This window comes from Mobula hypostoma, chromosome 5 (genome assembly GCF_963921235.1).
Source record: "Mobula hypostoma chromosome 5, sMobHyp1.1, whole genome shotgun sequence".
Taxonomy (NCBI): Eukaryota; Metazoa; Chordata; class Chondrichthyes; order Myliobatiformes; family Myliobatidae; genus Mobula; species Mobula hypostoma.
The window spans coordinates 135,738,557-135,755,887 of record NC_086101.1 but is presented as its reverse complement, the minus strand read 5'-3'; positions in this window follow the sequence as shown (position 1 = coordinate 135,755,887).

Below are 17,331 nucleotides of genomic sequence, written 5' to 3'. Positions count from 1 at the left end.
CTCATGGCTCTTGAACTCAATCCCACGGTTGATGAAGACCATCACACCATACACCTTTAACACTACCAACCTGCGTAGCAGCTTTAATGTCCTATGGACACGGACCCCAAGATCTCTCAGATACTCCACACTGCCAAGAGTCTTATCATTAACATTATATTCTGTCTTCAAATTTGACCTACCAAAATGAACCACTTCACACTTATCTGGATTGAAGTCTATCTGCCACTTCTCAGCCCAGTTCTGCATCCTATCGATGTTCCGCTGTAACCTCTGACAACCCTCCAAACTATCCACAACACCCCCAACCTTTGTGTCATCAGCAAACTTACTAACCCACCCTTCTACTTCCTCATCCAGGTCATTTATAAAAATCACAAAGAGGAGGGGTCCCAGAACAGATCTCTGTGGAACACCACTGGTCATCAACCTCCATGCAGAATACGAACCTTTGCCTTCTATGGGCAAGCCAATTCTGGATCCACAAAGCAGGGTCTTCTTGGATCCCATGCCTCCTTACTTTCTGAAGAAGCCTGGCATGGGGAACCTTATCAAATGTCTTACCGAAATATCGAATAGCTCTTTCCAAGCAGTAGTCATTAATACAACAAGTTGTGTTTTCTTAGCTTAGAAAGACTGTGAACAAAGGCAGACCAAATCTACATGGCCATTGATTTAGTAGAGGTAAAATTGAAGGTCTACAGGAAGTTGAGGTTAGAAAAGGTCTGAGTTATCTGTGTGACAGAGATAATGGTAAACAACAGCCCAATCTCCTTGATGTACTGACCTGGGTGAAGCAAGGTGTCATCTGAAGTCTCCAGTGATCATTATTGTTGTGTCTGTGCACAACTACATATCAATTAAATAGATGCATGCATGCAGGAGATGGCTTTAACTGGTGTATTCACATTGTAGTGAGAGAGAGATAGATAGAAAAAGAGAAGAGAGAGAACAATGTGCATGCGTAGACAACAGCTCATGTGCAGACAACAGATCAAAGATAGTTCCAAGGGGGACATTGAAATAGATCCACACATTACACTTACTCGCCATTTAGATTAATGCAATGTAAAACTGCATATGTACAAAACAATAAATTTCCTTTTCATAAACCAATATTCCAAATAAACAGGTTTTCACAATAACAGTCCATAACTAACTTCACAGTTCTAAAAGTTCAGTCTTTTGGGTGGCGCTTTGTTTCTTTCAGGATAGCGCCTCTGGACCTGCGGAGTGGCATCAGGTTTGGCATGTGTCCTGTCAATGATAACATTCTCGTCGCGCCTCTGAGCCTGTGAAGTGGCACCGGGTTTGGTAGATGTCTTGTCTAAGACAATGTTCTCAGTTTTCCATGACACATTGCTGTCAGTGACATCATCACTGAGATGTAGGTCTGGTAACTGTAATGTATCCATCTTGTTGGATACAATCAATAAGGTGTGTTCTTCAGTTGAGGGTCCAATATCTGATCCACATGCTTGATCTCCAACATCCACGGTGTACATCGGTGGTCCAGTTCTTGTAGCTATTCTACTAGGTGTCCTTTGTCTTCTCAGTAATCATGTGCTAGGACTCCTGCCTAATCTCAAAGCTCCTTGCTACTTCTCTTGGCAACTGGCTAAACTGTTTATTCTTCACTTCCCTCTGTCGATCTGGTTTCAGGAAGTCTATGCAAGATCTCAGATTCCTGTTTGTGAAAAGCATTGCAGGTATTTGATTTGTCATCGCATGAACACAGTTCCAATACACAAAAAGGAAGTTGTCCACCTTGTCTGTAGAGAAATGTCCTAGGCAATTACTTTAATGGACTTTATGAAGGTTTGGATAAACCTTTCAGCTCACCCATTCATTGCTGGGTAGTGAGGAGCTGACTTGAAATCTCTGATGCCAGTTTTCTTCATGAACATTCGGAATTCTTCAGACGTGTATTGTTGTCCGTTGTCACTCACAATTTGTTCTGGTAAACTGTTTCTTGCGAAGATAGTCCTCAGGGTGGAGACAATTTTCGCTGAGGTGGTTAACTTCATTGGTATAACCTCCGGTCACTTCGAATGAGCATCTACAGCAATCAGGAACATGGAATCCATGAATAGCCCAGAAAACTCAATATGTACTCTTTGCAGTGATGATGACAGCCACTCCCATGAGTATAACAGGGCCTGTGGGGATGCATTTTGGCATCCCAAACAGCTTTTGCTCAAGTCTTCAATCTGTTTATCTATTCCCTGCCACTATATTTAGATCTGGGTGAGACTCTTCATCTTGACTGTGCCCAGGTGTCCTTCATGCAGATTCTCTAACACTCTGGTATGCAGTTTAGAGGGAACCACAACACGAGCACCACACATCAGCGTTCTTTGACATACCAACAGTTGGTCTTGTCTCACTGAGAACTCTGGAAACATAGGGTTACCATGGGCTGGCCATCCTTGCGTAGTGATTTCATAGTTTGACAATGTTGGGTCATTCCTTGTTTCCCTTTTGTATTTCAGAATTTCTTACTGGCAGTTGATCCACCAATGCGGTGTGGAACATCTCTGCTGGATCACAGTATGAAGACTTTTTCTCTTCAGTTGCCAATAGTGGAAGATGTGACAAGCCATCAGCATTGTTACTGTGTTGTTTGGTACCCTTGAACTCTATGACATCAGAGTGGGCTCATAGGAACAGTGTCCAACGTTGTAACCGGGTAGCAGTCATCACTGGAATTCCCTTCCTGGGATTGGAAATGGACACAAGGGGCTGGTGATCTTTCACTAGCATAAACTTCTGTTCATAGCGGTAGTGGTGGAACTACACTTAGGCCTCTCAGTCAATCTGTGTGTGGTTGTATTTTGTGTTCGTCAGTGATCTTGAAGCAAACACAGTTGGACATTCAGATCCCTCTTTCATAAATGTGTGACAAAATGGCTCCAATGCCATAAGGGAATGCATCACACACCAGTCTGATGGGCAGGGATAGGTCATAATGAGTGAGCAGTTCATCAGATGTTATTTGTCTCTTTGTTTCCTTCAATACTCTTTCACAGCTTTCTGACCATTCCCACTTTGCTCCTGTCTGTAACAGTGCATTCAATGGCTGCAGCTGTCATAACGAGGTGGCTAGGAACGGACCCAAGTGCAAGACACAGGCACTGAAGGACTAGGGACAGGACTAGGATACAGAGTGAGATCAAGGACATGGACACGAAAACCGGGAACCCAGAGCAGGACTGGACAAGAGAGCTAGGAGCCCGGGCTTGGACTCTGAGCCAGAGACTGGACAAGGACCCAGTACCTGGGTCTTGCCTCTGGCTCGGACCCCAGAGCTAGGCAAGGACGAGGCTTGGCAGGCAGGCAGGACGAGGCTGGAGTCTTCAGGCTTGAGGCTAGAGATTTGAGGTGAGGCTTGGCAGGAGGCAGGAGGCTGGAGTCTTCAGACTTGAGGCTAGAGACTTGTGGTGAGGCTTGGCAGGAGGCAGGAGGCTGGAGTCTTCAGGCTTGAGGCTAGAGGCTAGAGACTAGAGGTGAGGCTTGGCAGGAGGAAGGAGACGAGATTTGAGGCGAGGCTTGGCAGGAGGCAGGAGGCTGGAGTCTTCGGGGTTGAGGCTAGAGGCTAGAGACGAGGCGAGGCTTGGCAGGAGGTAGGAAGCTGGAGTCTTGAGGCGAGGCTTGGCAGGAGGCAGGAGGCTGGAGTCTTCAGGCTTGAGGCTATGCAGGAGGATGGAGTGTTCAAGCTAGAGGCTAGAGACTTGAGGCGAGGCTTGGCAGGAGGCTAGAGGCAGGAGACTTGAAGCTTCTCCTGGGCAGGGCGTGGTACTCCTGGGCAGGGTGCAGATCTCCACCCGATGGAGGCAAGGGACAGGAAGGGACAGAACCAACCGTAGGTGAGAGCAATATGGCCTGGCTTACCCGACAGAGGCAGGGGACAGGAAGGGACAGAACCAACCACAGGTAACAGCAAGACAGCCTGGCTTACCAGACGGAGGCAAGGGACAGGAAGGGAGCTAGGTACGGGGTGGCTCCAGGACAAGACAGCTAGACAAGGCAAGGCTTCAGGCAATACAAGGCAAGACAGAACTTCAGGCGAGGCGAGAGTTACCGGCAAGGCTTCAGGTGAGGAAACGGAAGGCAGAGGAAGGGATACAAGGAGTAAGGACAAAAACAATCCAGCAGCCATGCCCTGGTCTCTGAAGGTATTTATGCAGCCAGCCCCAACGAGCATCAGCTGCCTCAATTCGAGCTCAACAAGAACAGAAACAGGGTAGACAGAAAAACCTGGAGCAAGGGCTGATGGACCAGACCGTGAACCGGTATACAGACTTTATGGACCGGACCATGACAGCAGCACTGTAGCAATGTCTGGGAGAAACTGGTGGTAGTAGTTTACAAGGCCCAAGTATGACCTGATTTGTGACTCATTTTCCAGTCTGGGTGCCTGTAACACTGCTTCAATTTTCTCTTGTTACTTATGTAAGCCATGCTTGTCAATGATATGTCCACAGTATGAGATTTCATCCTGAAAACTCACATTTCTCCCCCTTTGCGCACAGACCATACTCACTCAGCCTGGTAGGCACTTTACCAGGTTCTGGAGGTACCCTTCATCATTCTTGCCAGTCACAATGATGTCATCAAGGTAACATTGTGTTCCTGGGATATCTTGGAGCACTTGGTCCATTGCTCTTTGCCAAATTGCTAGAGCTGATGCAATGCCAAAAGACACGATGATTATACTAGAACAGTCCCTTGTGAGTGTTAATTGTGAGCAACTTCTTGCTCGACTCCTCAATCTCCATTTGCAAATAGGCTTGTGACAAGTCAATCTTTGAAAACCACTCCCCGCCTGCCAAAGATGCAAAAGTGTTTTCTATTCATGGCACACAGTATGCAGCCCCTGGTTGACGCTCTCCTTGAAATCCCCAAATATGTGAACGGCTCCGGCCTTCCCTTTCTTGATCACCAGGACAATGGGAGTGGCCCAATCATTCCACTCCACCTTGGAGAGAACTTCAGAAGTTTTTCAGGGTGAAATCTAATATTGTGGACATATCATTGACAAGCATGGCTTACATAAGTAACAAGAGAAAACTGAAGCAGTGTTACAGACACCCAAACTGGAAAATGTGTCACAAATCAGGTCATACTTAGGCCTCGGAGAAAGTTCAGCATCCACTTTAGGACGCAGTGTGTAAGGCACTGTACGTATTTTTTGGAATCTTGGTGTTGCTGTTACATCCAATTCAATTCTGGTCTTCATGCCTTTGAGTTTACACCTTCTCATTAGCATTAAGCAACTGTGCCAGTCTCTGGTTAGTGCTACCATTTGGGCTGCCAATGCCTGTTGATGCCACACTGAGGGCTGTGACTGAGTGCCAGTCTAGTTGGATTTTTCCCAACTGTTCACGTCTGAAAAGTGCAGACCCTCCACTTTTCAATCCATAAAACTTTAACTGTTGAGTTTGGCCTCCAGATGTCACATAACTTTCAGTTTGCTGTTGGGAGGCACTTTTTCACCTTTGTAAGTGTTTAGCATCACTGAGGTCTTCTTTAATGGTATCTTAGAAAACTATCTGTTGTAGCCAGTCTCTGAAATTATTGACAAAGCTGACCCTGTATCCAGCTCCATTTTCAGTTTCACACCAGACACATCTACTGTGATCCAGATGATTTTGTGATCTGTTTCAGTTACACTATGCAGTTCCAGGCATGACACTTCACCTTTGTCAGACTCTATGTTGATTGATTCTGTTTTACATTTGGTAACTTTATGAACTTGTTTAGTTTTGTGTTTGAGACTTCTTGCTCGGTTGTGCTTTTTGTCTGCCTTATACACTCTCTCTATGTGACCTTGTCTGTGACACTTTCTGCAGGCTTTTTCTTTGAACTAACACTCATTTGCATCGTGGGAGAATTTGCCACATCGATAAGATCTTTGGCTCGTTGCATCATTTAGGGATATTTTGTGCATTTCACATTCTAACCTCCTTTTCTGTAGTTCTGCTGAATCCTTTGCTGCAGTCTCTAACGATATTGCAATGGTCAATACCCACTCTAAGGTTAGGTCTCTTTCAGAGAACAGTCTCTTTTGACTACTTTGACCATGCATGCCACATACAAGCCTGTCCCTTAAAGCATCAGAAAGTCCACCTCTAAAGTGAGGGTACAGGTTTCCCCCCTATCCGAAGGTAGAGCGTTCCAATGAAACTGTTCATAAGCCGGAATGTCGTAAAATGAATAAGCAATTACCATTTATTAATATGGGAAAAAATTTTGAGCGTTCCCAGACCCAAAAAATAACCAACAAAATCATGCCAAATAACACATAAAACCTAAAATAATAGTAACGTATAGTAAAAGCAGGAATGATATGATAAATACACAGCCTACATAAAGTAGAAATATTTTTCTGCACTGTCTAGCGCAGCGAACATCTCACGGCAGCACTCTCGACAGAAGCGCTCTCGGGAGAAACACTTCCTCCAGTAACCTTTAAGCTATGAAGCTGCCAAATCATACCAAATAACAAAGCATACCAAATAACACATAAAGATACACAGCCTATATAAAGTAGAAATAATGTATGTACAGTAGCCAAACTCATTATTGCCGTATTTATTGTTGATGGTTTGAAGCCTTTAAAATTGTTCACCGCTTCGGGACACAGTTTCCTCCAAACACCATTCCTCATCGAGACTGTTAGCCTAGCGAGAGCATCTCCAATGTTGGCGATTTGCCAATTTTACTTTGTATTCTTTCCAGATCTCTTGCAAAGACGCTTCGGAGTTGCCCTCTCTGTCAATGGTACTTACAATAAAACGCATCACATTTTGCGTAGAGTAAGCCTTAATTGTGACTATTAGCTCTTGGTCGCATGGCTGCAGCAACGATGTTGTATTCGGCGGTAAGGACGCAACACCAATGTTACTGCCATATTCGGTAATGTCAGGTGGATGAGCAGCACAATTATCGACAACTCAAGACACCTATTATCGATGAAGGGTCTCGGCCCAAAACGTCGACTGTACCTCTTCCTAGAGATGCTGCCTGGCCTGCTGCGTTCACCAGCAATTTTTATATGTGTTACACCTATTATCGAGGTTATTTTCTCTACAGTATTTTTCAACAAAAGTACTAATGTATCCACTCATGTACTCAGAAAAAAAGCACTTGGGTATTCCAACCACTTGGATGTGAATAGAACACAACAGGAAGTGTTTTCTTATCAACGCCTTTAAGTGGCCTCAGATTTTCTGAATGGTACGTTAGTAGAGGCTTAAGGACAGTATCACTAGTGGCGTTAATAATAGGCATTAGGGTAAACCTGTCCTTTGATGCCTTGTGTCCCTTAGCCTGCTTTTCTTCTTTCAAAATAAATGTGTTGCTCGGCAATTTTTTCCAATAAATTGCAGTTTCGTCACAGTTAAACACTTACTTATACGAATAACCACCTTCTGTAATTATTTTCTTCAGCTCTGCTAGGAACTTTTCGGCAGCTTCAGTATCAGCTGAAGCACTCTCTCTGGTAAACGTTAAACTACGAAGCTGCCCTCGCCTCAGAAACCAATCAAACCACCCATGACTACCTTCAAATTCCACTTTCGCAACACCTTTGTCACCATCATCCAGTGCTTTCTCTTTCAGCTTATTAAAAAGACTGACTGATTTTTCCTTAAGTAGAAGAAAGCTTAACGGAACACCACGCTTTGTACGCCCATCAATCCACTGAAGCAATAGACGTTCCATTTTATCCATTATTGGATGCCAACTAAGAGAGACACTTTGCTATGAGCATTTCCAACAGAACATCAGCAGCTTTCAAAATTCTTTCTCTCTGCATGTAAATAGTGCGAATGGTGGACGCAGGCAAGTTCAATGCGCGGACAATGTCCTTACTTCGTTCACCATGATCGAAATGCTTAATTATGTCTAGTTTTACGCTAAGTGTAACACCCTTACGAGCTCTTTTAGGCTTTTCAGATACCTTAGAATTCATCCTGTGAACGGATGCACAAAATAAATCTAGATAAAGCATGTGTTTAAGCAATGGCAGCTAGAATGCAGTTCCGGGGGAGGATCTTGTCTGTTAGGGCGCGCGCGCTGCCTTTTCTCGTAACAGTGAAAACACCTTCTGTTAGCGAAAACAGGTAACTAATGTAGGTCTTTTCTAACAGCAAGGTGTCGTAAAGCAAACGTTCAGAAAACGGGGGCCACCTGTACTGGGAAAGTTTGCGCATTTCTGTAATGTATTCAGAAAGGCTTTCACTTTTTGACTGAAAAAGATAAAATCTAAATCTCTCAGCTATTGCCAGCGGTTTAGGACTCAAGCAATTTTGTAAAATTGTAACTATTCGGTTGAATGTTTTCTTTGCTGGCTTTACTAAGTTGTGTATGTTCTTGGGCCCATTAATCTAAGAAGTGTAGGGGCTTTCTACTGCTCCTCCACGTTGTTCATGTTACAATGTAGTTCAACCCTCTCAATATACGATTCCAAGCCTTCATTAGTAATATCAAGTTTGCCAACTTTCCTGACTGAAACCATTGCCACATTATTTTCACTTTAAATTCAGTGCATCTTTCACTATTACCCACATGTCTTTCAGCTTTCTTGTGCTGTTTAATTCACGCTGTTTCGTCCTGTAACCGTCAGTGCAGTTGATGCTGTTCTCTGACATTCAGGTTTGTACTCGTCACCAATTTGTTGTGTCTGTGCATAACTATATGTCAATTAAATAAAACCACACATGTGGGAGACAATGCGCATGCATAGACAACAGATGAAAATGTAGACAAGAGAAAATCTGCAGGTGCTGGAAATCCAAGTAACACACACAAAATGCTGGAGGAACTCAGCAGGCCAGGCAGCAGCTATAGAAAAAAAAGTACTGTCGACGTTTCGGGCTGAAACCCTTCGGTACAACAGCAAGTCTCTTCCACGGATGCCTACCCTGAAGAAGTTTAAATCTTACCTTTGACAGGAGTTCAGTGAAACTCTCTCTCACTGCTCCCCTGCTGTGATCCCTGCTGCTCTCCAACTCATTGACCAAAGTCCTGCCGAAGGGTTTCAGCCCGAAACATTGACTGTACTTTTTTCCACAGATGCTGCTTGGCCTGCTGAGTTCCTCCAGCATTTTGTGTGTGTTGCTTAGATTAATATGTACAGCTAAGGGGGGCGGGGGGGGGGGGGTCTAAAAGAAATAGAACTATACATTGCAACTTTAGTCAAAGAAATCAAACAAGGATTGTCTATAATTAAGCACTAGAAAGAAAAGAACACCTAGGAAGGCAGGAAAGAAGAGGCAAATGGAAGATACAATACTTGCTTCTGGGGATTCCAGAGGCTAAGGGTTGTGAGCTATACAGTATATCAGAATTTTCTATTTAATAAACTCTGATTTTTTACACACACTGCTGGTTACTGCTGATATTTTTTTGTTGAAGAACAATTCCAAACTTATACTACATATATGTTTTAATTAGCTTCAACACTTGGCACTACATTGTGTAGATGTTTATCTGTGGGTGTGTCCTGTGACTAATCTTCAAACTATCCATTGGCTGTAAACGGCTTTGCCTGTGAAAGTCATGTTTTTCTTTAATGCAACAAAGCAGAACTGTGAAGCAACACACGCGAATCTCCAGCATCTGCAGATTTCCTCGTGTTTGAGAATTGTGAAGTGGAATCTTTAGAAGAATATATTCTTTTTGTTGTACAATCAAAATGAAAATCCAAACCACCTAATGAACAAATAAGACAAATGCATTGTATCCTTTTATATGCAGTATATAGAGACAGTAAGGTTAAGCAAGGGCATTGTGAAGACTCTGGCAAATTAGAATTTGAACGAAAGTGTGAATTTAGTGCAAAAGGCAAAAGAGGTGCTTTGTTTTTCTGTTAAAAGTTGTAGAGGCTGCAGGCAGTAAGTGGAGGAGGGGAATTAAGCAGCATCTGGGACTTGCCACAGTGGAACCAATTTGAAAATGCAGAGCATCAAACAATGGACAAGTACAGGAAATAAATTTAGGGATGTCATGATCATCACAGAAAGTGGTTGGGTTACAAGGAAGTATCACGGCTACTGGCAAAAGTTAAAGCACTAACTGCATCTCTGTTTTCAGTAAGGGAAGAGGGCAACATGTTGGACCTCCAAAGAAGTTAACATAGAAACTTTTTCAAAGAAGTGAGTGTCTCACCAGAATTAATATGGACAATAAGCATAATGATGAATATAATGACACTATAGAGGAATAAAGTCACAGCACTGGTCTTATCCCAGGATATTAAAGATAAATTCCAAACTATAATGTTCTAATGTTTTCTTGGTTCAGAAACTGTTCCTTTGGAACTGAAATTTGTTCATCACCTTTATTAAGAAAGAAAAAGAAAGAGCCATGAGCCTAGCATTTATCTGTGGGAAATAATTAATAGCTAAATACTGTGAAAAGTTCCTACTGATTAAAAACAGCCAGGATAGATTTGCAAAGGGCACATCATTCATGACAAATGTAATTGATTTTTCTTTTGAACAATAGTGAACAGGAACAGGAATGTATGTTATTTATACGGACTTCCAGAAGGAGTTCTAATAAATCCCTTTTAAGAGATTGTTAGCTGAGATTGAAGGTCATGAAGTTGAGGCAAATTATTGATCCAACTGAGGAAATGAACTGAATGGTGTAGGACAGAAACTAGGCCTAAAAGACAAGTATTTAATGATCAGGATATGGATAACTGCATCTTGTAAATAATGTGTTAGGACTTGCAGGCATAGGGTACTTTCTAATGACTTAGATGATGCAATAAAGAACATGTAACCAAGTTTCACACATCAAAGTTGCTGGTGAATGCACCAGGCCAGGCAGCATCTCTAGGAAGAGGTACAGTTGACGTTTTGGGCCGAGGCCCTTCGTCAGGACTAATTGAAGGAAGAGCTAGTAAGAGATTTGAAAGTGGGAGGGGGAGGGGAGATCCAAAATGATAGGAGAAGACAGGAGGGGGAGGGATGGAGCCAAGAGCTGGACAGGTGATTGGCAAAAGGGATATGAGAGGATCATGGGACAGGAGGCCCAGGGAGAAGGAAAAGGGGGAGGGGGGAAAAGATCCCAGAGGATGGGCAAGGGGTATAGTGAGAGGGACAGAGGGAGAAAAAGGAGAGAGAGAGAAAGAATGTGTGTATATAAATAAATAATGGATGGGGTACGAGGGGGAGGTGGGGCATTAGCAGAAGTTAGAGAAGTGAATGTTCATGCCATCAGGTTGGAGGCTACCCAGACAGAATTCCTTGTGTAACCAAGTTTGCTGTTGACACATAGATCGCCAGCATTTTATAAGTAGTATAGATGAAAGCATAAAATTAGAGAGAACTATTATAGAGACTGAATGACTGGACAAAACAATGACAATATATCATTTTCCACTTCAGATCTAAAAATGATAGAACAGAGCAATCTTTATTTCATGAAAAACTATAAATGATGCTCCAAGAGAATAAGGAGTCATTATACACAGAGTATTTGAATATAGTATGGGCCCAGAAAGCAATAAAAAGCTGAATAAAATATTGGCATTTAACTATAAATGACGAAGAGTACCGAAAGAGAGAAGGAACCTATGGTGCATCCATACTGTTAAGACGACATTTGGTATATCATGAGCAGTGCTGGGCATCAGGTTTTGAATAGGATGCAAAAACCTCAGTTGGAGTTCAACAAAGATATACATGAATGTAACCTGAGCTCACTGGTGTAATTCCAAGGAGCAAGTACAGACATGAGGACTTCACCCCCTGGAATTTATGTTCTTCAAGATATCAAGGGGAGCTGCTGCTTTTTGGCAAATCTGTAAGGGAGAAACTTAATCTAAAGTTTAAAACAAGATGTTACAGGTGTGAGGTGGAAAAGGTAAAGCTCAATGCACCAAATGGCTTTCTTCCGCACACTGTAACTATGCTACCATTTTTTGAGATTTGGATCTCTCTTTAACATGTAGCATCAATCAATTTGTTCATCTTCTAGCTAAATTTGAAGATTTTCAAAGTAAAGCTATTAAGAGATATATGGCAAAACCAATTACGTGGATTCCGATTAATTGCGACACTTCAGAAATTTTGATCTGACTGAGGAAATGAACCAAATGGTGGTTAGACAAGGACTAGGCATTCAGTGCATGCCTAGTTTAGTCAGTACATTTTGGCCCAATTAAGCGGCTAGCCTAATTAGCCAAAGTTTCATGGAAGTAGTTAAAAAGGTATAAAAAAAAGACAAACCGGGTAACAAGTTATAGAAACATAGAAACATAGAAAATAGGTGCAGGAGTAGGCCATTCGGCCCTTCGAGCCTGCACCGCCATTTATTATGATCATGGCTGATCCTCCAACTCAGAACCCCACCCCAGCCTTCCCTCCGTACCCCCTGACCCCTGTAGCCACAAGGGTCATATCTAACTCCCTCTTAAATATAGCCAATGAACTGGTCTCAACTGTTTCCTGTGGCAGAGAATTCCTTATGTATTGGAAGGAAACACAAAACAAATTACAACACTACCAATACCACAAAACTGTGTATATTAGTTAATAGTTATCAACAGAGAAATTCATCCAGTGTATTCTTTTGATTGATTATAAATGAACAAAATCAGTGCAAATATGGACTGCTTTTATACAATGCTTTTGATTATTGCATCCTCCAAATCTTCATTTGCATTGTAACTTTCAAGATGATTGTTGATAACATAAAATTCTTCATAGTTTCTAACTTGCTGAAGTAACAAAATTGTTTAATTTTCACTTCCAGCCATTTCTCGCATCTCTAAGTCTGAATGCTCAAAACCACAGTGAGCAAAACAGTTCTGTATGCTTATTTCTCACCAACTATCACTGACAAAAATCACTACTTTTTGAATACAAGCACATGTAACTGATGCTGTTTAAAAACTATTTGCTCTAGAAACAGTGTAGTGTCCAATGACCACACAAGTGCACACAACTGACACTAGTTAAAAACTGTTCGGCAACAGTCTGCTGTCCCAATAAAGTGCCATAGTGACTCAGATAAACAAATATTATCCCAGCAATTTTCTTGATTTTTGTTCTTTAAGAGTTGTCCCAAAATAAGTGATTGTCCAATTCACTGGAATCCACTGTATATGTCCATAGTTGCATTGAGTGGTGGGCAGGCTCAGAGAACTAAATGATCTCCTTCCATTTCTCTGTATTACAACTATGATAAATGGATTATGAATTGTTTCTATTTAGAGTGATAGAAAGACTATTTTGCAGTATGGTTATCAGAATCCCAATGCACCAATATCAGTCCCAGAAGTTTCTTAAGATGCTCCAAAGTGGCAGATCTATGTCCCACGTGCACTGGTGTGTGGCATTTCGCATAGTCCAAGAAAAATCAGATACAATTGCTCCCTATTTAATAGTTTGGTTATTGTGATGTTAACAGTTGCTATGACCACAAGTATATCAAGGACCAATAAGCAACAGTCACCCATAGACCAATGACAATACTGGAAATAGTTATGTTAAGGTTAAGTGAAGCAGATGCCTGCAACTTTGATACTGTAATAAGTCAAATCTGGCTTATGAAAAAAACCACATTTCTTAAGAAAATAGGAAAGCGGGGATAAGCTATAAGTTGCTTTGAGCTTGCTATAGTATTTGATCAGTTCATAGCTATTCTGTAGTTCATTTTATTACAGTTGAAAAGAGCAAGGTCTATACTGCTGCTAATGCTGAGGTTTCAGTTTTATTAATGTTGGGGGAGCTTTTTTTTTGCTGATTAGAACCTACCTTCACTGGTCTTATCTGAAAGCCTCATTACCTTTTCATAGTCATAGAAATACCTGTCCTTCAGCCTACCTTGTCCATTTAATTTAATGTGTTCTTCCTCAGATCCCATTAAGAAACTGTACCCCTTAAACCTTTGTCCTCTAGTTTTAAACACCTCTGCTAAATTTCTTATTATCTAACCTATCCAAGCCCTCCTAATTTTATACATCTTAATCAGCATCCCCCATCCCCAGGCATCTTACACTCCAAGAAGAACTACAGCCTATCCAGCCTCTCATCCTAGTGCAGACAACCTCTCGAGTTCCTATACTGAACACAGTATTCCAGCTAATACCCTAACAATATTTTACAAAGCTTGTAACCCTCCTGCTCTTATACCCCAGGACACGGCTAATGAAAGCAAGTATACTGTACGCATCTTAATTACTGTATTAACTGGTGCTGCTACCTTCAGGAATCCTTGGACATCAAGGTTCTGCTGACATTTCTCCAGGCTCGACCACTCATACCCCTTGCTTAATCTGTCCTCTCAGAATGCATCAAAGCACATTTATCATGATTAAATTCCATTTCCCATTGCTCTGACTATATTATCAACTCAGAAAAACACCCTCATCACTGACCACCTCAATAATTTTCATGTCATCTACTAGCTTATCAATTATACCTCCTATGTTAATATCCAAATAACTAATGTATTAATTTATATAACAAACCAATCCTCTGGTCGCTAAAAACCCTCTACCATCAACCAATCATTCACTTTAAGAACTCATGGAAAAAAAATTTAAACTGGTCAGATGGGATCTTCTCCTAATAAATGTTAGATTTACAGGCCTGTTACCTCATGCACTTCTTGAATATAGGTACCATATTTGCTTTTCTCAATTCGTCTAGGCCAGTGAGGATCTCATCAGGTTCCGGGGTTTGTATCCTCCTTTATGTCTGCTAAGAGGTCATCAATACATCACCAGTGGCCTAGCCTGTTCCAACCATGAGGATGCCACAGCCAAGAATGCTCACCAGCACTTCTATATCCTCAGGGGGCTCTCTGATTCTCACCAATTTTTATCAATGCACCATAGAAAGCATCCTATCCAGATGCATCACAGCTTGTTTTGGAAACTGCTCTGCCCGTAACTGCAAGAAACTGCAGTCACTGACACAGCTCCGCACATCGCAAAACTCAGCTTTCACTCCATGGAATCTATCTACTTTTCTTTCTGCCTTGGCAAAGCAGACTGCATAACTGAAGATCCTACCCCCACCCCTCCCCTACCCTCGGCCATTCTCTCTTCTCCTCCTTCCCATCAGGTAGAAGATACAAAACACTGAAAACACATTTTCACCAGGCTCAAAGACAGCTTTTACTCCACTTTTATAAGAATAGCGAATGATGAGATGGACTCTTGTCCTAATAATCAACCTCATTATGACCTTGCACCTTATTGTCTTCCAGCAATGTACTGTCTTTGTGAATTTAATGCTTTATTCTGTATTCGGGTTTTATTTTACCTTGTACTACTTCAATGCACTGTTATAATGAATGGATCTGTATGAACAATATGCAATACAAGACTTTAACTACACCCTAGTGAAAGTGACAATACTCAGACACTTTATTGGTAATGATCTAGAATCTCCAAGCCATCTTATGAATTCTTCAATAAACAAGTTCTCCTTAGTGAACAGAGGAGAAGCATTCCTTTGAGACCTCACCTATAACCTTCAGCTTCAGGCATGGATTTCCCCTATCGTTCCTGCTACATTCACTTGCCTTTAATATATTAACAAAATGCTCATTGATCTCCATGATCTTTCACTGCCAGGGAAAATTTGTGCTCAATTTTCCGTTCTCATTTGTTAAATATCCCCTATACTTTTCATACTTCTGTCAGACCATCCTTGTTTTTAATTCTGCTGCATGCTTTCTTTTTTTCGCTTCATCCAACCCCCCTGACATGCCTTAACATCTTTACAGGTGTTGTCCTTACCTCAAGGCTACATGTTGACCTCAAATTGCCACTTCCACTTGTCAGGTGTAGATTAAATCTTATTTTTCCAAGAAGCTGACCCTATGGTTTCAGTCTCTGATGTGAGAGCATCCTTCAAAATGGCGAACCACAGAAAGCATCCATCACAGATGGGGTACCTAGCGGAGTGCTAAAGACCTGTACTGATCAGCTGGCTGAACTGTTCATTGGTATCTTTAACCTCTCGCTTTGCCAGTCTGAGGTACCCACCTACTTCTAGCAGGTTTCAATAATACCAGTGCCTAAGAAAAACTTGGTGACCTGCCTCAATGACTATCATCCATTTGCACTTACGTCCACAGTGATGAAGTGTTTTGATATGTTGGTGATGAAACACATCAACTCTTGCCTGAGAAGTGAGTTGGATCCACTCCAATTAGCCCACTGGCAGAACAGGTCCAATGCAGATGCCATTTCATTGGATCTTTACTCAACCCTGGAACATCTGGACAGCAAAGATGCATACATCAGGATATACTTTATCGACTACAGTTTGGCATTCAATACTATCATCCCCTCAAAACTAATCAATAAGCTTCAAGAGCTTGGCCTCAATACTTCCTTGCACGATTGGATCCTCAGTTTCCCCACTTGCACTCCCGAGTCAGTTCCAATTGGCAATAACACCTCCTCCACGATCTCCATCAGCACAGGTGCACCACAAGGCTGTGAACTTAGCCCCCTTCTCTACTTGCTTTACACCTATGACTGCACGGCTAAGCACAGCTTCAATGCTATACTTAAGTTTGTTCATGGCACTACTCTAATCGACAAAGACCATAAGACATAGGAGCCCCATTCAGCCCTTCGAGTCTGCTCTGCCATTCCATCATGGCTGATCCTGGATTCCATTCAACCCCTTGCACCAGCCTTCTTGTCACATCCTTTGATGCCCTGACTGATCAGGAAATGAATACCCTCCGCCTTAAAATATACCCATCGACTTGGCCTCCACCGCAGTCTATGGCAGAACATTCCACTGATTCACTACTCTCTGGCTAAAAAAAATTCCTCCTTACCTCTGTTCTGTAAATGTTGCCCCTCAATTTTGAAGCTGTGCCCTCGAGTTCTGGATATCCTCACCATAGAAAACATCTTCTCTACTACATCCACCCTAACTAGTCCTTTCAACATTCAGTAGGTTTCAATGAGATCCCCCCACATTCTTCTAAATTCCAGTGAGTACAGGCCCAAAGCTGCCAAATGCTCCTCATATGTTAACCCCTTCATTCCCAGAATCATTCTTGTGAACCTCCTCTGGACTCTCTGTGACGTCAACACATCCACTGAAATATTGGGCCCAAAACTGTTGACAATACTCCAAGTGCAGCCTGACCAGTGTCTTATAAAGGCTCAGCATTATCTCCTTGCTTTTATATTCTATTCCTCTTGAAATAAATGCCAACATTGCATTTGCCTTCTTTACCACAGACTCTGCCTGTAAATTAGCCTTTTGGGAGCCTTGTATGAGGACTCCTAAGTCCCTCTGCACCTCTGGTGTTTGAACCTTCTCCCCATTTAGA